This window comes from Rattus norvegicus, chromosome 3, assembly GCF_021556685.1.
Source record: "Rattus norvegicus strain SHRSP/BbbUtx chromosome 3, alternate assembly SHRSP_T2T, whole genome shotgun sequence".
Taxonomy (NCBI): Eukaryota; Metazoa; Chordata; class Mammalia; order Rodentia; family Muridae; genus Rattus; species Rattus norvegicus.
In genome coordinates, this window is record NC_141536.1 from 68858906 (window position 1) to 68879394 (window position 20489).

The window sequence follows — 20489 nt, forward strand, 5'->3', positions numbered from 1 at the left end:
GTGCATCCTTTTTTTTAAAGATATATATATATATATATATATATATATATATATATATATATATATGCATACATACTGTTGCTATCTTCAGACACACCAGCAGAGGGCATCAGATCCCACTACAAATGGCTGTGAGCCACATGTGGTTGCTGGGAATTGAACTCAGGACCTCTGGAAGAGCAGTCAGCACTCTTAACAACTAAGCCATCTCTCCAGCCGTCGTGCATCACTTTTGTTTTTTAGAGATTTATTTATTTCACGTATGTGAGTACACTGTTGGGTTTTTTTTTCAGAGAGAAATTGCATTTTATTTGTTTTTTTTTGTTTGTTTGTTTGTTTGGTTTTTTTATTAACTTGAGTATTTCTTATATACATTTCGAGTGTTATTCCCTTTCCCGGTATCCGGGCAAACATCCCCCTCCCCCCTCCCCTTCCTTATGGGTGTTCCCCTCCCAACCCTCCCCCCATTGCCGCCCTCCCCCCACCAGTCTAGTTCACTGGGGGTTCAGTCTTAGCAGGACCCAGGGCTTCCCCTTCCACTGGTGCTCTTACTAGGATATTCATTGCTACCTATGAGGTCAGAGTCCAGGGTCAGTCCATGTATAGTCTTTAGGTAGTGGCTTAGTCCCTGGAAGCTCTGGTTGCTTGGCATTGTTGTACATATGGGGTCTCGAGCCCCTTCAAGCTCTTCCAGTTCTTTCTCTGATTCCTTCAATGGGGGTCCTATTCTCAGTTTAGTGGTTTGCTGCTGGCATTCGCCTCTGTATTTGCTGTATTCTGGCTGTGTCTCTCAGGAGCAATCTACATCCGGCTCCTGTCGGTCTGCACTTCTTTGCTTCATCCATCTTGTCTAATTGGGTGGCTGTATATGTATGGGCCACATGTGGGGCAGGCTCTGAATGGGTGTTCCTTCAGTCTCTGTTTTAATCTTTGCCTCTCTCTTCCCTGCCAAGGGTATTCTTGTTCCCCTTTTAAAGAAGGAGTGAAGCATTCACATTTTGATCATCCGTCTTGAGTTTCATTTGTTCTAGGCATCTAGGGTAATTCAAGCATTTGGGCTAATAGCCACTTATCAATGAGTGCATACCATGTATGTCTTTCTGTGATTGGGTTAGCTCACTCAGGATGATATTTTCCAGTTCCAACCATTTGCCTACGAATTTCATAAAGTCGTTGTTTTTGATAGCTGAGTAATATTCCATTGTGTAGATGTACCACATTTTCTGTATCCATTCCTCTGTTGAAGGGCATCTGGGTTCTTTCCAGCTTCTGGCTATTATAAATAAGGCTGCAATGAACATAGTGGAGCACGTGTCTTTTTTATATGTTGGGGCATCTTTTGGGTATATGCCCAAGAGAGGTATAGCTGGATCCTCAGGCAGTTCAATGTCCAATTTTCTGAGGATCCTCCAGACTGATTTCCAGAATGATTGTACCAGTATGCAATCCCACCAACAATGGAGGAGTGTTCCTCTTTCTCCACATCCTCGCCAGCATCTGCTGTCCCCTGAGTTTTTGATCTTAGCCATTCTCACTGGTGTGAGGTGAAATCTCAGGGTTGTTTTGATTTGCATTTCCCTTATGACTAAAGATGTTGAACATTTCTTTAGGTGTTTCTCAGCCATTCGGCATTCCTCAGCTGTGAATTCTTTGTTTAGCTCTGAACCCCATTTTTAATAGGGTTATTTGTTTCCCTGCGGTCTAACTTCTTGAGTTCTTTGTATATTTTGGATATAAGGCCTCTATCTGTTGTAGGATTGGTAAAGATCTTTTCCCAATCTGTTGGTTGCCGTTTTGTCCTAACCACAGTGTCCTTTGCCTTACAGAAGCTTTGCAGTTTTATGAGATCCCATTTGTCGATTCTTGATCTTAGAGTGTAAGCCATTGGTGTTTTGTTTAGGAAATTTTTTCCAGTGCCCATGTGTTCCAGATGCTTCCCTAGTTTTTCTTCTATTAGTTTTTTTTTTTTTTTGGTTCTTTTTTTTCGGAGCTAGGGACCGAACCCAGGGCCTTGCGCTTCCTAGGTAAGCGCTCTACCACTGAGCTAAATCCCCAGCCCCTCTTCTATTAGTTTGAGTGTGTCTGGTTTGATGTGGAGGTCCTTGATCCACTTGGACTTAAGCTTTGTACACGGTGATAAGGATGGATCGATCTGCATTCTTCTACATGTTGACCTCCAGTTGAACCAGCACCATTTGCTGAAAATGCTATCTTTTTTCCATTGGATGGTTTTGGCTCCTTTGTCAAAAATCAAGTGACCATAGGTGTGTGGGTTCATTTCTGGGTCTTCAATTCTATTCCATTGGTCTATCTGTCTGTCTCTGTACCAATACCATGCAGTTTTTATCACTATTGCTCTGTAATACTGCTTGAGTTCAGGGATAGTGATTCCCCCTGAAGTCCTTTTATTGTTGAGGATAGCTTTAGCTATCCTGGGTTTTTTGTTATTCCAGATGAATTTGCAAATTGTTCTGTCTAACTCTTTGAAGAATTGGATTGGTATTTTGATGGGGATTGCATTGAATCTGTAGATTGCTTTTGGTAAAATGGCCATTTTTACTATATTAATCCTGCCAATCCATGAGCATGGGAGATCTTTCCATCTTCTGAGGTCTTCTTCAATTTCCTTCTTCAGTGTCTTGAAGTTCTTATTGTACAGATCTTTTACTTGCGTTGTTAAAGTCACACCGAGGTACTTTATATTATTTGGGTCTATTATGAAGGGTGTCGTTTCCCTAATTTCTTTCTCGGCTTGTTTCTCTTTTGTATAGAGGAAGGCAACTGATTTATTTGAGTTAATTTTATACCCAGCCACTTTGCTGAAGTTGTTTATCAGCTTTAGTAGTTCTCTGGTGGAACTTTTGGGATCACTTAAATATACTATCATATCATCTGCAAATAGTGATATTTTGACTTCTTCTTTTCCGATCTGTATCCCCTTGACCTCCTTTTGTTGTCTGATTGCTCTGGCTAGAACTTCAAGAACTATATTGAATAAGTAGGGAGAGAGTGGGCAGCCTTGTCTAGTCCCTGATTTTAGTGGGATTGCTTCAAGTTTCTCTCCATTTAGCTTAATGTTAGCAACTGGTTTGCTGTATATGGCTTTTACTATGTTCAGGTATGGGCCTTGAATTCCTATTCTTTCCAGGACTTTTATCATGAAGGGGTGTTGAATTTTGTCAAATGCTTTCTCAGCGTCTAATGAAATGATCATGTGGTTTTGTTCTTTCAGTTTGTTTATATAATGGATCACGTTGATGGTTTTCCGTATATTAAACCATCCCTGCATGCCTGGGATGAAGCCTACTTGGTCATGGTGGATGATTGTTTTGATGTGCTCTTGGATTCGGTTTGCCAGAATTTTGTTGAGTATTTTTGCGTCGATATTCATAAGGGAAATTGGTCTGAAGTTCTCTTTCTTTGTTGTGTCCTTGTGTGGTTTAGGTATAAGAGTAATTGTGGCTTCGTAGAAGGTATTCGGTAGTGATCCATCTGTTTCAATTTTGTGGAATAGTTTGGATAATATTGGTATGAAGTCTTCTATGAAGGTTTGGTAGAATTCTGCACTAAACCTGTCTGGACCTGGGCTCTTTTTGGTTGGGAGACCTTTAATGACTGCTTCTATTTCCTTAGGAGTTATGGGGTTGTTTAACTGGTTTATCTGTTCCTGATTTAACTTCGGTACCTGGTATCTGTCTAGGAAATTATCCATTTCCTGAAGATTTTCAAGTTTTGTTGAATATAGGTTTTTATAGTAAGATCTGATGATTTTTTGAATTTCCTCTGAATCTGTTGTTATGTCTCCCTTTTCATTTCTGATTTTGTTAATTTGGACGCACTCTCTGTGTCCTCTCGTTAGTCTGGCTAAGGGTTTATCTATCTTGTTGATTTTCTCAAAGAACCAACTTTTGGTTCTGTTGATTCTTTCTATGGTCCTTTTTGTTTCTACTTGGTTGACTTCAGCTCTGAGTTTGATTATTTCCTGCCTTCTACTCCTCCTGGGTGTATTTGCTTCTTTTTGTTCTAGAGCTTTTAGGTGTGCTGTCAAGCTGCTGACATATGCTCTTTCCTGTTTCTTTCTGCAGGCACTCAGCGCTATGAGTTTTCCTCTTAGCACAGCTTTCATTGTGTCCCATAAGTTTGGGTATGTTGTACCTTCATTTTCATTAAATTCTAAAAAGTTTTTAATTTCTTTCTTTATTTCTTCCTTGACCAGGTTATCATTGAGTAGAGCATTGTTCAATTTCCAAGTATATGTGGGCATTCTTCCTTGATTGTTATTGAAGACCAGTTTTAGGCCGTGGTGGTCCGATAGCACGCATGGGATTATTTCTATCTTTCTGTACCTGTTGAGGCCCGTTTTTTGACCAATTATATGATCAATTTTGGAGAAAGTACCATGAGGAGCTGAGAAGAAGGTATATCCTTTTGCTTTAGGATAGAATGTTCTATAAATATCCGTTAAGTCCATTTGGCTCATGACTTCTCTTAGTCTGTCTACATCTCTGTTTAATTTCTGTTTCCATGATCTGTCCATTGATGAGAGTGGGGTGTTGAAATCTCCCACTATTATTGTGTGAGGTGCAATGTGTGTTTTGAGCTTTAGTAAGGTTTCTTTTACATATGTAGGTGCCCTTGTATTTGGGGCATAGATATTTAGGATTGAGAGTTCATCTTGGTGGATTTTTCCTTTGATGAATATGAAGTGTCCTTCCTTATCCTTTTTGATGACTTTTAGTTGAAAATTGATTTTATTTGATATTAGAATGGCTACTCCAGCTTGCTTCTTCTGACCATTTGCTTGGAAAATTGTTTTCCAGCCTTTCACTCTGAGGTAATGTCTGTCTTTGTCTCTGAGGTGTGTTTCCTGTAGGCAGCAGAATGCAGGGTCCTCGTTGCGTATCCAGTTTGTTAATCTATGTCTTTTTATTGGGGAGTTGAGGCCATTGATGTTGAGAGATATTAAGGAATAGTGATTATTGCTTCTCGTTATATTCATATTTGGATGTGAGGTTATGTTTGTGTGCTTTCATTCTCTTTGTTTTGTTGCCAAGATGATTAGTTTCTTGCTTCTTCTAGGGTATAGCTTGCCTCCTTATGTTGGGCTTTACCATTTATTATCCTTTGTAGTGCTGGATTTGTAGAAAGATATTGTGTAAATTTGGTTTTGTCATGGAATATCTTGGTTTCTCCATCTATGTTAATTGAGAGTTTTGCAGGATACAGTAACCTGGGCTGGCATTTGTGTTCTCTTAGGGTCTGTATGACATCAGTCCAGGATCTTCTGGCCTTCATAGTTTCAGGCGAAAAGTCTGGTGTGATTCTGATAGGTCTGCCTTTATATGTTACTTGACCTTTTTCCCTTACTGCTTTTAATATTCTTTCTTTATTTTGTGCGTTTGGTGTTTTGACTATTATGTGACGGGAGGTGTTTCTTTTCTGGTCCAATCTATTTGGAGTTCTGTAGGCTTCTTGTATGCATATGGGTATCTCTTTTTTTAGGTTAGGGAAGTTTTCTTCTATGATTTTGTTGAAGATATTTACTGGTCCTTTGAGCTGGGAGTCTTCACTCTCTTCTATCCCTATTATCCTTAGGTTTGATCTTCTCATTGAGTCCTGGATTTCCTGTATGTTTTGGACCAGTAGCCTTTTCTGCTTTACATTATCTTTGACAGTTGAGCCAATGATTTCTATGGAATCTTCTGCTCCCGAGATTCTCTCTTCCATCTCTTGTATTCTGTTGGTGAAGCTTGTATCTACAGCTCCTTGTCTTTTCTTTTGATTTTCTATGTCCAGGGTTGTTTCCATGTGTTCTTTCTTGATTGCTTCTATTTCCATTTTTAATTCCTTCAACTGTTTGATTGTGTTTTCCTGGAATTCTTTCAGGGATTTTTGTGACTCCTCTCTATGGGCTTCTACTTGTTTATTTATGATTTCCTGATATTCTTTCAGGGATTTTTGTGTCTCCTCTCTATGGGCTTCTACTTGTTTATTTATGTTTTCCTGGAATTCTTTCAGGCATTTTTGCAATTCCTCTCTGTAGGCTTCTACTTGTTTATTAATATTTTCCTGTGTTTCTCTAAGGGAGTTCTTCATGTCTTTCTTGAAGTCCTCCAGCATCATGATCAAATATGATTTTGAAACTAGATCTTGCTTTTCTGGTGTGTTTGGACATTCCATGTTTGTTTTGGTGGGAGAATTGGGCTCTGATGATGCCATGTAGTCTTGGTTTCTGTTGCTTGGGTTCCTGCGCTTGCCTCTCGCCATCAGATTATCTCTAGTGTTACTTTGTTCTGCTATTTCTGACAGTGGCTAGACTGTCCTATAAGCCTGTGTGTCAGGAGTGCTGTAGACCTGTTTTACTGTTTTCTTTCAGCCCGTTATGGGGACAGAGTGTTCTGCTTTCGTGCGTGTAGTTTTTCCTCTGTACAGGTCTTCAGCTGTTCCTGTGGGCCTGTGTCTTGAGTTCACCAGGCAGGTCACTTGCAGCATACAAGTTGGTCTTACCTGTGGTCCCGAGGCTCAAGTTCGCTCTCGGGGTGCTGCCCACGGGCTCTCTGCGGCGGCAGCAACCAGGAAGACCTGTGCCGCCCCTTCTGGGAGCTTCAGTGCACCAGGGTTCCAGATGGCCTTTGGTGTTTTCCTCTGGCGTCCGAGATGTGTGTGCAGAGAGCAGTCTCTTCTGGTTTCCCAGGCTTGTCTGCCTCTCTGAAGGTTTAGCTCTCCCTCCCACGGGATTTGGGTGCAGAGAACTGTTTATCCAGTCTGTTTCCTTCAGGTTCCGGCGGTGTCTCAGGCAGGGGTCCTGCCGCTCCTGGGCCCTCCCCCACGGGAGCCCAGAGGCCTTATACAGTTTCCTCTTGGGCCAGGGATGTGGGCAGGGGTGGGCAGTGTTGGTGGTCTCTTCCGCTCTGCAGCCTCAGGAGTGCCCACCTGACCAGGAGTGAGGTCTCTTTCCCACGGGGTCTGGGAGCAGAGAGCTGCTGCGGGCCGGGATCCGAGGGTCGGTTTTTTTTTTTGTTGTTGTTGTTTTGTTTTGTTTTGTTTTGTTTTGTTTGGTTTGGTTTGGTTCTTTTTTTCGGAGCTGGGGACCTTGCGCTTCCTAGGCAAGCGCTCTACCACTGAGCTAAATCCCCAACCCCCGTGCATCACTTTTAAGCCATAATTTTCTGCCGTTTGTCTCAAAGTCTCATGTTTATTTGATAATGTAAAATATGATCCAATTTTTAAAGTTTCCACACTCTTTTAAAATCCTAACACTTATGCAGCGCTTGCCTTTAATCCCAGCACTTGGGAGGCAGAGGCAGGTGGATCTCTGAGGCCAGCCTGGTCTACAGTGTGAGTTCCAGAAAAGCAGGGGCTACACAACCCTGTCTCAAAATAATCAATAAAAAGTTCAAAACTTCTTAACCGTGAGCACCTATGTAAGTGACACAGTTCCAACATATCGTGACACAGAAGAAACATTCCTATTTCAAAATGGAAGAATCTGGGGCATAGCAAGGAGTAACAGAACCAAAAACAAAAACCTAACAGAGAAAGCCGTATCTTGTAGCTGTGTGTTTGGCAACAGGGACTTGCAGTCAACTGGGCTCCAAAAGACTTGGACCCTGCAGTACTCCATCCCTGGTAACTTCAGCGCGTACAGCTTCTCTCTTAGGCTTCACGTGGCTCTCCTCTATGCAGAAAGCTTGGTGGGTGCCCCGTTGTCCTGATACCTCCCACTCCCCAGAGACTCTACTGCAGCTTAGCCTTCGCTTTCCCAGCTTCGCAAAATGACCTCTCAGGGCCTCGTGGCAGTGACTACATCCTTGACACCCCAAAAGGAATAAAAAATATAAAACTATATATTTATTCATTTAGTGTGAGTGTTGGGGATTTGAGTTTGTGAGCTTTTGGGCCCCAAAGAGAAAATTATGGATTTTAGATTATTTTATGGGAGACCGTACTTTCCAAGGAACACCCCATACTTCCTACCATATGCCTGCCCTAAGACAGCCAATGTGTCCCGGAGTGCTGAGTTAAATTGCACATTCTCACGTAGCCAGGACCTTAGTCATATCTCCTCAGGGTTGAAATGTGCTTCTCCCATCGTTGTGTCAGCTGGCACACTGTGTGGTCATTCTAGCCCGGCATAAATGTAGCCTCTTGTGGGAAATGGCAGGCTCCACAGATCGAAACCCTCTGTTCTTTGCACTCTGGTTTTCTTTTGTTAAAGGGAAAAAAAAGTAGGGCAGGGATTATTTCAGTCTGTAGAATGCTTGCCTGGCACGCACAGATCCCTGGGTTCTGTGCCCCACACTGCAGAAACAGGGCCTGGTGGCAGATGCCTGTGACATCTTGACGCCCAGCAATGGGGGGTAAGGGCTGGAGGAGCAACAGAACAGAGTCAGTCTCAGCTACACAATGAGTTTGAGGCTAGCCTGGAAAATATGAGACCTGGAAGGAAGGAAGGAAGGAAGGAAGGAAGGAAGGAAGGAAGGAAGGAAGGAAGGAGGGAGGGAGGGAGGGAGGGAGGGAGGGAGGGAGGGAGAGAGAGAAGGAAGGAGGGAGAGGAGAAAGGAAGGAAGTAGGGAGGGAGGGAAGGAAGGAGGGAAAGAAGGAAGGAGGGAGGGAGGAAGAGAAGGAAAGAAGGAAGGAAGAAAGGAAGGAAGGAAGGAAATCAAAAATGAAAATAGATGTTTTTCACTTCTAAGTAGAAACCCCACAGAGTCTAGGAAAGTTTTGAATCTAAGGGTGCAGGAGGAGAAATGAAGTTGTTTTCTAAAGCAGGTAGCTGGTAAACTGTCTCTTTCCTGAATTAGCACGACAAAGTCCCTGGGTCCTCCCGGCTGCCAGCATTTGCGTTTTGATCAGAGTTCTGGTAGATTTGTGCAGTCTTCGGTATGCTACCTGACTCAAGATCATGGCATCTGGTTGCCTCTGTGGGCACCAGACAGTGCTTGAGTCACCATGGAGTCATCTCATTGGCTAGGCAGGTTTGTTCCTAACTCCACTTTCCAGCATCAGTCACGCAGGACCAGTGTTATGGTTTCTCCCACACCAGCAGGGGGATCCCTAAGTGTATATTTATGTGTAGTCACTAATCTCTCATCTCTGTCTCTCAGCCCCTGGTCCCAGTATGAAAAACTAGGATTAATGCATGACACTGGCCTTAAATGAGACAATCTAACCCAGTGCCTAGTGTCGAGTCTGTCACAGAATAGATGCTCAGCAAATTACAGCCAATGGTGAAGCACTAAGGTTAGCTCAGTGTGGTAGGGTGTTGCTTGCCTGGGCCGGAAAGGCCCTGGGTTTGGTCCCCAGCACAACGACAAAGCAACCATCCAAACAGTGAGCTGGAATCCTTCTCTTGGGAACGAGGAGGCTGCCTCTAAATAAAGCCTTATGAACTGTCACAATGTTACAGGGGTGAAAACGATTCCCCATAAAGAATTAACACCTTCTAATCATCAAGTCGTACTGATGAGTGTTTTTCCCATGTTCCCATCAGGAAACACACACCCTCTCCTACCCATCAGTCCTTGGGACTTGCCCCATACAACCACATACCCTCAATGGGAGAGGGCGGCACTTTTGAATATCATTTCACTGTACATTTTATCGTTTAATGGAAATCACATAGCTGAGCAATTGTAACACTGAGACATTAGGATACAGACAGAAGCCATGGGATTGAGGGCACAGGTCCTTTCTACCACTCTGGACATCCCTGGTCATCCTCTGAGCCTCAGCTTTCTGCTTTTCAAAGCCTCTGCTTCCATCAAGCCCTTCTTAAAGCCCATTCATAGTGGGTTTAAGTGCAAGGATTCTGTAGGGACATTGCCTTACAGAGATGGAGTTTATAATTAGCGCTGAGCGAAACCTACTTGGGAATTGAAAGAACGGATCTGCAGACATCGGTTGTGCTACTCACAATTGACCTAGATTTTTTATATGAAATTCTGAAGTAAGGTCTTAGCTTTTATTCCCTGTAGGGAAAGCCTTCCAGCTTCCACCTGCCTCCTCCTTCAGGGAGTAAGCACCTAATTAGCCATTCTAGCAGGGTGGGCAAGTTGAGTGGCTACAGGAGCGAGAGAATCGGAAAAAAGGTAGCGAGATGATCTAGGTAAAAGTGGAAGAGAACCACGACCCATCAATCACCACTGTAAGACTCTCCCCAGACAGTCTGTCTCCAGGAGAAACAGGTCCACACCTGGAGCAACGAGCATGTGACTCACACCAGGAAAAGATGGGCTTTGATGCTCTCCCCTGTGATGCACTCAAGCAGACTCAGGAGTGTACGGCAAGGGCCATGAGTTACCGATGACAAAGCATAGGTAAAAGAGGGGACTCGGCATCCCCCTGTGCCAGCATCCTGAGCCTCCCTCCTCATATCTAAGGAGGGATATTCAAGACCTAAGGTTCTTTCTAGGCCTGGGCCAGCATCTCGCAACCTTGACCCTTGGTGTTTAGGACTGGGTACCTCTGTGCTGTAGAAGCCTCTCGGTATGCTACAGAGTGCTGGGTGGCACGCAAGGCTCTATGAAAATCCCAAGGGAACTCCCACTCGGTTGTGGCAACTAAAAATGTCTCTAGCACAGGCCACATATGTTCACTTCTTTTTCTAGTAGCTCCATGTTGTTTTTAACAGTCTCATATCCCAGCCTGGACTCAAGTTTGCTGTGTAGCAGAAGATGACTTTGAACTTCCGATCCTCTTGCCTCTACCTTCTAGGTGCCAGACATACAGGCAGGCCCCACCCCATCTAGTTTATGTGGTTCTGGAGGCCAAACCCAGGTCTTCGTGCACACCAAGAAAGACCCTACGGGTTACATTTTTAAAAATTAAAAAAGAGCCAAGCATGGTGGCACATCCATCTATAATCTCAGTACACTGGAGCGAGAAGCAAGACATCTAGGCATTCAAGGCCAACCTATACTTTACTACACCTTGTGAAGAGAAAGGGAGGGGAGAAGGGGAAGGGAGAAAGGGATGAAATTCATGTAAGGAGCTGTGTCTCATGGGTCCTAGCCCATGAGATGGCCACCTGCATTCAGGGTAGGTCTTCCCACCTCAGTTCAACCTTTCTGGAAACATCCAGAGGCATGTTTCTATGGTGATTCTAAATCCTGTAAAGTTGGCAGTTGAAGTTAACCATTATAGCATATAATCAGTATTTTAAATTCAATAATCCAGTGTGTGTGTGTGTGTGTGTGTGTGTGTGTGTGTGTATTTGAAATTATAACGTAATTACATCATTTCACTCCATCCTTGTCCTTCCTTCAACCCCTTCCTTGCAATAATCAATCCCCTTGCTCTCTCAAAAATCCATGGTCTCTTGTTTTTTAAGTTTTTGTCTTTTGCGTTTTTTTTTTATCAAGTCTTCGGCATCTCCAGAGTACCTTCTCTTCACAATTTATCACAATTTAGACTAGACGAAGTTCCTGTGTGCCAAAGCTTCATGGAATCGGTACCTAATAAACATGGACAATATAAGAATAGAAGTCTCCTCAGGGAGTGAAGTTCCCCCCACCCTTCTCCCAGCACCAAGGGCTTCCCAAGCTAAGCTACACAATGAAGCCATGCTGTCAACCACCTCCAGTCTGTCCCTCCATATGTATCCCAGGGGTATTGGTTCCAGGACCCACAGGAGTGACAAAATTTGTGTTTAAGTCCCTTTGATAAAACAACTTAGTATTTGTATCTGACCTGCCCACACCTCCAGTGTACATCCTCCCCATATTACTAAATGATGCCTGAGCAATGCAAATGCCATGGAAAGAGCTCTGTAAAGAACACTCTACTGTTTGGTGAATAATGACAAGGAAAATTTTGTATGTTTATGGACATGATTGGGACAGAGACAATTTTCCTTCCTAATATTTCCCAGTCAAGGTTAGTTGAACCTGCAACCATAAAAGTCTATGGATACAGAAAGCTGACTGTATTTATAACCCAGAAAACAAGACATCCATTTCAAGTGGTTTCTGTCCCTTTCAAAACAGTGTCCCCTCCTGGGTAGACAGACAGAGCAGGTAGTCCAGTCCTTTTCAAGGACAAAGCTTCACATCCTTAAGCTGTAAATACCAGGAAGAAAGCTTCTACCCCAACCTCCATTAAGAGCTGTCTCCTGAGAGTCATGTGCCTCAAGCCAGCTGATCCATACCCTGCTCCATTCCCTAAAGCTAGTCTGATCCACAGGACCCTGTGGGCACTGCCTTGTGCACAGTAATCAATTCCCCAACCTTTCACTCATCTCTGCTTTTCAGATGCCCTTTCCCCTCTTTCTGAGTCAGGGCCTCTCAAGCCCACAGACTTCCTTTTGATACCCAGAATCTGTGTAAAAAGATCTGGGCATTAGGCAGCATACTTGTAATATCATAGCCGGGTAGATGGACATGGGGAGTGTTGGCCGGCCAGCTACTTGACAAACTCAAGGACAGTGAGAGACTGCATCTCAAAAAGGGGTGGACAGTACCATAAAAATGACACTGGAGGTGAATCTTGTGTATGTACACACACACACACACACACACACACACACACACACATTACATACAAATTTTAAAATACCTTCATGCCTTGTCAATGATGCCTGGCATGCAGTAATACCAATGTGTATGACTTTGTGGTTTGGTGGCAAATACAGCCTGCACCTGGGCTGGAACAAAGTCTTTGAAAGGTCTCATGTTTGAAGCTGGAAAAGAACAGCCCACTTATCTTCAGCTCTCCAGTGCCCTAACCTAGTGTCCATGGGGAGCTGCATGGACAGCTAGATTTGTGGCCCAGGAAGTCAGCTGCTGGCTTCAGCCTGTACCCGAGCCCAGCGTGTGGTCTCCCCTCCCTGAGCAGTTTTTAGACCCTGACTATGAAGACACAGCACAGACTCAGTCTTCCTGCTAGGAACACTGCCTCACTTAATTTGACAGCTTTTAGGATTTTCTTCTGGTCTATATCTTGGGGTTTTCTTTATTTAGCTTTAGAATCAGTCATGTCTTTCAAAATATTTTCTTAGCCTTTTTCTGCATGTCTGAGTTTAAGGCTGGAATAAGTTTCTATTTCTGCTATGTCTCCCACTGGTTGGAAGTGTCAGGCTGATGAGCTAATATAGATCTGAAGAACTAAACGCCCAGCTCCCAGCCAGGTATGGTGGTGTGCTTCTGTAGTCCCAGCACCTAAGAGAGGAGGTAGGAGGACCACTGGAATCCAGGAGCTCAAGACCACCCTGGACAAGATGTAAAGCCTAGTCTCAAAAAGTAATTAATTAGTTAACTCATTATCCAGTCTGTTCCAAGTGCACAGATGAGTTCCCATTTGCTTCTGTTTAGAATCTAAAGAACACGGCCTGGTGTGCAAGTTTTCAGTCGAGAATTGATTCTAATGTAGGACTTAGATCCTCATGCAAAGGGAAATTCGGACACAAAGCCAGACACACAGGGGACACTGCACTTAGATCAAGGCAGAACTCTAAGTTATGCATCTTCAAAAAAAGACCTATGGATGTCCAGGAGAGATGAAAATCTAGGAGGAGGCACAATATGGAGACTCTTTCACGGCACTCAGAAGAAACCAAGCCTGTGGCCGGTTGGCCTTACATCTCTGGTCTCCAGCGTTGTGGAACTGTCAGTATCTACTGACTAAGCTGCCAGAACGAAACTTGACAGGAACCATAGCAAACTAGCCAAGCCCTCACAGTAACACAGCACCACTCGCCTGTGTGCTGCAGTGGGTCGCCAAGTCCACCACGCTCAAGAGAAGAAAATCAAGGCTCAACTCTTGAACGTAAGAGAATGAGAGAATTCGTGGCCATAGTTTAAAAGCACCACCAGGTCCAGGGGTTCTCTCTGAAAACTTATGATAAATTCTTTTTTAAAAATCTGATTTCAATTTGATTCCCAAGTTTTGCATTCAACAATCTGTATTTAAGTATATATTTAGATGAGCATGGTGGCACATGCTTGTAATCTCCACACCTCTCTGTGTGTGTGTGTGTGTGTATGTGTATGTGTATGTATGCGTGTGTGTATATGTGTACATGTGTGTGTATGTGTATGTGTATGTATGCGTGTGTATATGTGTACATGTGTGTGTATGTATGTGTATGTGTATGTATGCGTGTGTGTATATGTGTACATGTGTGTGTATGTATGTGTATGTGTATGTATGCGTGTGTGTATATGTGTACATGTGTGTATTTGTATATGTATGTTTATGTGTGTGTATGTGTATGTGTGTATGTGAGTGTATGTGTGTGTATGTGAGTGTATGTGTGTATGTGTACGTGTGTATACATGTGTGTATGTGTGTACACAAATGTGCATATGAGTGTGTTGTTTTCTCCAACAGATTTTTGGCAATAAACTTTGCAACTCTCCTATCAGGAGCATGTGTTTGGGTTGGAAATGTTAGTTTAACAAAAAAATTCACTCAAGCAGGGTGTGGTTACATACTCCAGATCTCTGTGAGTTCAAGACTACTCCAGTTTACATTGTGAGCTTCAGGACAGCCAAAGCTACAGAGTAAAATTGTGTCTCAAAATAAAATACAAGAAATGATTTGTTTAATCTGGACATGGCGGCACATGCTTATAATGTCAGCACTTCTGCACTCGGGAGACTGAAGCAAAAGAGATGGTGGTTTGAGGCCAATATAAAATCAATAACAAGGCCTCGTCTTAAAATATAATTTAAAAAAAAAATTCTGTCGTTTTGGGGTTGGGGATTTAGCTCAGCGGTAGAGCGCTTGCCTAGGAAGCGCAAGGCCCTGGGTTCGGTCCCCAGCTCCGAAAAAAAGAACCAAAAATAAATAAAGATAAGGAGAGAAGGAAGAAAGGGAAAGAAGGGAGAGAGAAAAGAAAGGAGGAGGGAGGAATGGAGGAAGGGATGGAGGGAGGAAAGGTTCTTAATGTGCCTTCCTCTTATATAACATTCAGAGTTCATTGTATGTCTACTACAGAAACCTGTGGTGGGGGTGAACTGCGAGAGTAGTTTCAGGGTTGCACATGTAAAATCCCAAGGTTTCCTCCGGAGATGATTCCTATTCAGCAGATCAGAGTGTCTAGCCCCTATAGACTTAGGGAGGATAGAGTATCCTTGGAACGTCACAGATTCATGCATTCAACAAGAAGGCTTGGAGAGTCTGCTACATACCTCGTGCTGAATAATGTTCTAGAAATCGTGTGGTAAATAAGAAAGCCCCAGCCCTCAAGAAATGTACAGTCTTGCATTAAGACCACATGTCCCAAGATGTAGGGTTTGTTTGTTTGTTTGTTTGTTTGTTTTTTAAATTAGTGGTGGTTCTGCCTCTTGAACCAAAGCCTTGCTTTCCTACTGGGCAGCCTCCTTTTCTGAGCACCAGATGGCACATGGAAGGCAAGAGGTCCTGTCTTTGAGGAGTGAGGTTTAGGAGGAAGCATCCGGTCAGAGCACAGTTGACTGAAACTTAATTTTAACGCTCTGAGACTGCTCTTCCCCCTTTCATGCTGCAGAAGATCTGGGCCAAGGACTGTGAGTGGGTGAAAAAGGAGAGAGAAATGGAAAGCTAAAAATGACAAGGGGAGCAACGGTACATTCTCACTTGAGAAATAACCGTGAAGACGCTGCTGGGGGGATTGGGTGGGGTGGGCGTATGCAAATCATATGTGAATTGCATCCACACTAACTCCAATTTTCACAGTCCTTTTAGTTTACATACTTGAGTGTGGGTCACTGGGTACACCTCCAGAAGTTGGGAAATTAGTCACTGCTATCCTCTCTCGCCATATTTGATGACGGGCGGGCGAGCCACGTCCCCGCTGTGGCCCTTTGCTTTTCCTTTCACACAGCGGAATTGGAGACTGTCTTGGAGGTTTCGTCTAGGTTTCACGGACATTCGTGGTTCAGAGAGCAATAATTTCCTTTGCCATCACTATTTTCAAGAAACTAACCCCAGAAGCGGAACACTTAGAAAATCCAAAGCATAGCAATGACATGGAATAAAGGGAGAAAAAAGGAAAATAAAGTCATAGACAACTATTACCCATAGATGAGGGTAGTTATATCCCCGGAACAACAAGGTGGTTGAGAACTCCCCACGATGGAGAATTGTATACTGCCCGTGTTTCCATGACATCTTACGTGGTGCTGAGGATATGTTAGGCTATAAGATTTTTTAGTTGATGAAAGGAAAATTTCCCATCTGGATTCTTTTCTAACTAGTAAAGTGGCCAGTACCACAGGCATCCGAGAAGAAATCTTGGTTTTGTTTTTATTTTAATTTGGTGGTGGTGGCAGTTTGAGATAGGGTCTCATTACATAGCCCAAGCTGACCTCAAAGTTGGAACGCTCCTGCTTTAGCCGTCCAAATTTTGGAATTATATGCATCGCTATGTCCAGATCCAGAAAATTCTTTTTGGGGGTTGACTTTTAATATTCTTTCCAAGTCCATGAAAGCTTAATTAAATTAAATTGAACTGAATTCCCTGAAAGTCAAGTTTTTAGCTTCTCACTTGAGTCTGTATCTGAGGTCTTGTATACTGTTCTGCACCAGATTAGTGTGAATTTTAGGGAACACAAGTACACAAGGTTAATGGTTGCCTACATCTTTTAGCATGCATTAAAACACAGCTGTTTATGAGCAGCTTGGTGTTCTTATGGGATTCTTAACAGTGGGAGTAGAGGCTGTCTCTGACTCTTTTGCCTGCTTGTGGGACCCTATTTCTCCTACTGGGTTGGACTGGGTTGCCTCTTCCAGCCCTGATATGATGGGATGTGTCTGGTCTTATTGTAGTTTGTTATATACCATTTGGTTGACGTCCTGGGAGGCCTGCGCTTGTCTAAGGAGAAGCGGAGTGTGGTGGATCTGGGGAAGAAGGGAGAAGGCAGTGAAGTACTGCAGCCAGGGTGTAATATATGTGAGAAGAATAAATATAAAAATAAATAAAATCTCCGAACATTTAAAAACAGTTGTTTAGTTACATCCATGTATTTTAGAGACATGTGTTTCCTAGTATAAGGCTGAATTTTTAAATTTTATGGTTGTTATTTTGTTTTGTTTCCCACCACCACCACCTTTATTTTGAGACAATGTCTTTCTATATAGTTCTGTCTGTCCTGGAGTTCACTATATAGCCCAGGCTGGCCTTGAACTCACAGAGAGCCTCCTGCCTCCGTACCCCAAGTGCTGGGATTAAAAGCAAGCACCACCACACCTGAGCTAAGACTAGATTTGTAAGTGAGTCTTTTTAAATATCATGTAAATATTTCATGTTATGTGTAACCTACTGGAAAACATGACTGACTTTCGGAGAGCATTGCTAGACTGTGTTTTGCACATTGTCGAATAATAGAGTCTCTCCTGTCCCTAACCTTGTAACCGTCACTGAGCTTATAACTTCCCTATAAACTTCAGGGTAAACAAAGTCACACGGAGATGCAAAGGACAGGGGCTCAGTTAAACTCACGGACCGGAAGAGCAACTCCGAACACCAACGGAGTAGAGCAGGTGTCTCAAATTTATATCTCAGAAAAATCACAGATGTTTATCTCTGGTCGGTCTTCAAGGTACTGAAATTGCATGTGTTGGTTTGGCCAGTTCCTCAAGTCCTATGTAATCAGCTTCCCTCAGGCACCTCTTCCTGACTCCTTAGTGACCCCCATACTTCGAATCTTGCAGCCCCTACATTGCCAGCCCCCAAAGAATCTTCTGCCTGTCAATGCTCAGTAGGGTGACTAACTCCCACTTTGAGGTTTTGCTCTTTTTTTTTTCTTCTCCATCTTTCCTGATACTCAATCTTCTACTTCCAGCCCCCATGCTCCTTGATTCTGAGCCTTCCCAGATCATTCCAAGCCTCAACCACCCCTCATCTATGTGCTGCCCTGCAGAGTGGGTACCCCCTAGTCCACTCATTGTTTTATAGAAACAAGTTTATCTTCCAATAAAACTTTTAAGGTGCCAAGTGCCTATAGCCATGTCTTGTGCTTTTTTAATGATAGTTGTTTAAATTTTTTGCAACAACTGCCATTGTTCAAATATTTTGAATAATATTCCACAACTTGCATGTGTTTAGTAAAAAAAAAATCACACTGTGAAAGTGGAATCAATAAAACACAGTGATGGGGAGGAGGACTAGAAATAACAACAAAGACCTATTGAACAGTTATGAAGTATGTCTGAGTTAATAGATGTTAACTGCCAGATCATAGCAACAGATACAAGAATTCCAACAAGTAAGGAAAATCTGGCTAGAAGGGCAGAGGGATGACTGGCAGGATTTATGGAGGAATCTTAAAAGTGCTTTGTGACTGAGTTCAGAGTCTATCATCTGTATGGCTGTGGGCCAAGAGCACCACAATTGAGAGGTCTCCATAGACGTGTCCATGAAGGAACCAAACAGCCATCTGAGAGAGGAATGGGAACAGAATAGGATTAGAGATGAATTGAATCTTACACCATGACAATGAGAGAGGAGAGAGAAGGAAGGGGAACAAGAAAAACCCATTTTTCTGGATAGCAGGATCCAGGAACTCCATCTAAACAATATTGCTGCATATGGCTTTATATATGGTATATGTACATAATTACCCTAGCAGAGAAAAATTAAAGCAATGATTTCATCATAGATCAGAAATTCATGGACGTATGGATTTGAACAGAACTAAAACCCCAAAGAAAGTCAGTAAAATAAGAGTAAACAAAGACAATGCAAGGGTGTGTGTGTGTTAAGAGACAAGAGTGTAGAACAAGAAGCTAGTTGCTAGGTTAAATCTCAAGACTGATAACAGGCTAGGGTGCAGACACCCTGCTGTCAATACCCTCATTTTCAGGGTTCACATTCTGACCTTTACAATATCTAGATAGTCAGAGGTCTGGTGGTTTGAATAGGAATGGCCTCCTACTCAAAGGCTCACATATTTGAAGGCTTAGTCATCAGGATGTGACACTACTTGAAAAAAATTAGAAAGTATAGTTTTGTTGGGCCTTGTTGAAGAAAGTGTGTCACTGGAGGGTGGGCTTGAGGTTTCAAGAGTGAAAACCATGTCTAGTGACCATCTCACTTCCTGCTGCCTGGAGATATGGATGTAGAACTCTCAGCTCCTTCTCCAGCACCATGTCTGCCTGCATGCTGCCATGCTCTCCGCCATGATGATAGTGGACTGAACCCCTGAACTGTAAACAAACTCCAAGTAATGCTTAGTTACTCTTCGCACCATTAGAACAGTGACCAAGACGAAGGGATGGAGCATTCCAATGGAGTCTTCTGTAATTATATAATCACAGATGTGGGAGGAAGGAGGAGAAGCAGAAACAGAAAGATGGTCCTGGAGGTTCAGGGGACTAGTTCTAAGACCTCAGTTTTCAGTCTGGGGTTGTGTTTCCCTGAGGGTGAGAACTTTTCAAAGGAGCAAATTTCCAGAACTTCAGTGTCTGTGTCTACCGTGTTCTGAAACCCACATCCTAGAGAGTATATCTTTGAAAGAATTAGTGTATTTGTTTCCCTCTCTCTCAATTGCCCTTCTCCACTTTTGAAAAGAATGTTTCTCACCCATTCTGAAACTTTCTCAAAGGCATTTCACCATACAGAAACTTCTAGAATACCAGACAGAAGTAAGTATTTAAATGACTTTAATAACAGACTATAAAATCCATTATAGTCATATATATCTCTCTCAACAAAGCAGAGGGAGACTTCATGTGAAGAAATGATAAGATGTTGAAACTAATTTTTGATGATACATTACATAATTCTATAAGGGTTATTATTTACAGGGTACAATGAATTGGTTGTGTTTACCACAACAGAAACCAGAAACTCTTACACACCCATATATTCATTTATGTTACAAAGTCTCTCAGAACTTACTATTCCATACTGTTTGATGTCTGTCTGCCTTCCTGTCTGTATGTCTGTGTTTGAGCCAGAATCCTATGTATCCCAAGCTGGCCTGGAACTCACTATGTATCCACCATGACCTCGAATTTCTCACTCCCCTGCTTCTACCTCGCAGGGGCTAGTATTATAGTACATGCCAGTACACCTAACTGAAAGTACTACTTGCTGTACAAAGTATTTACAAGAGATTACTGCTGTGAGAGGCCAAGTATTCGCAGTAAGCTGGACAGAGTGCTCTGAGTTTGTCCATTACAGTCAAGCACAGAATATCTTTTTTCTTGACAAGTTTCTGTTCTGTGTTCCCGGCGCACCCTGACATAAAGGTCGTACTGAGGCAGGAATCTGGAGGACTAGGTAATCACTGGCAGACCAGATGTGACCTCCAAGAGCCATCATTCCAAACCTTGACTTGGCAGGTGAGGGAGGGATACATACAGAGCAAGAACTGTAACAGAGCAAATAGATCCAGCACTGAAGCTTTAAAAAAGCAGCTTCCTCTGCTAGAGCTCTTTCTGCCCCCTCCTATGCCATCAGAACAGGGTGGAGAAGGCCTTCTTCTATGTTCCACCTAGTAACACCACTTTCCCCTTGTCCTAAGCATCAAACTTGCTTGACATGAATAATAGTGAGGTTCTCC